Below are 1,201 nucleotides of genomic sequence, written 5' to 3'. Positions count from 1 at the left end.
TTGAATTTTGACATCTTGAATTCAAATTATGTTTTTCGCAATCACGAGTGTGTGTATGTAGGCATGTGTGTTTGTGTGTGGGGGGGGGGGGGGTTGTGTGTACGGGGTATGTGTGTTTGTGTCTGTGTGCTGACATAAGTGTGGGGGGGGTATGTGTATGTGGGGGGTATGTGTATGTGTGTGTTAGGCATATGTGTTTGTGTCTGTGTGCAGGCAGGAATGTGTGGGTAGTTGTGTGTATGTGTTTGTGTGTGTAGGTGTATGTGTGTATAGGTGTATGTGTGTATAGGTGTTTGTGTGTATGTGTTTGTGTGTGTGTATGTGCGCGTGTGTGTGTAGTTGCGTATGTATGCGCGTGTGTGTAGGACATGGATGCAACCTGGAGACGGCTTTCGCTATAGGTGCAGCATCGTGAGGAGCCCGCCTGTCCACGGTGATGGTGCAGAGGGTGGCGGTGGGGAAAATCAAAGGAACGTCAAAAACAGTCAAATGAAAGCAATAAGCAATCGTGATTGCTCAAAAACTTATACATTTGAGGCAGTGAGAAGCAAAGGTACGGTAGTGGACATTTTCAAGTTTTGAGTACTGTCAGACCACGGATTGTATGGAAAGGCAGACATCCGGTTTACAGGCGGAAATGGACGCATCTATTAGTTTTTAGGGCTGTCAGTCTTTGCAGAAGTATGTTGGCCTCTAAATTAAGCAGAGTGTCCTTCAAATGAGCGGAACACGCGCATCAAATTTCAACCTCTCCCCCTCAATCAGATAGACTCGTCTTAGCTGGATTTTTGCCAATTTCATGCAATCCGTGATTCGACAGTAAAGCGCGTTTAAAGTTGTGATCCTCGGAAGGCTTGCATTCAAATTATTTTCTGAATCATGCTGTAATAGCAGCACCTACCAGGGCTGCTAGTACTATCTCTTGCCTTAAAACAGAGGTGAGGTTCACCTTCCATTTGTACTAGTTATCTCCAAATTTTAAATTTTAGCACTTACATCCCTTTGCTTCACACTGTCTCATTTCTTAAGTAAAAAATAGCGTTTTCTCTCAAGTTTGAAGTGGATTTCAAAACTGTGGAGTATTCTGCTGTTCCTTGAGGCGTATCGAATCCAATATGCCAGAAATATAAGCAAAGTTTAAAGTTTTTTCAAAAGAAAATTCCATGCTAAATTTAACAAGGAAAAGTTTTGGTGCAAAAAG

The sequence above is a fragment of the Uloborus diversus genome, chromosome 8 (assembly GCF_026930045.1).
Source record: "Uloborus diversus isolate 005 chromosome 8, Udiv.v.3.1, whole genome shotgun sequence".
Lineage (NCBI taxonomy): Eukaryota > Metazoa > Arthropoda > Arachnida > Araneae > Uloboridae > Uloborus > Uloborus diversus.
The sequence above is the reverse complement of the archived record's forward strand: the minus strand, read 5'-3'. Positions refer to the sequence as shown.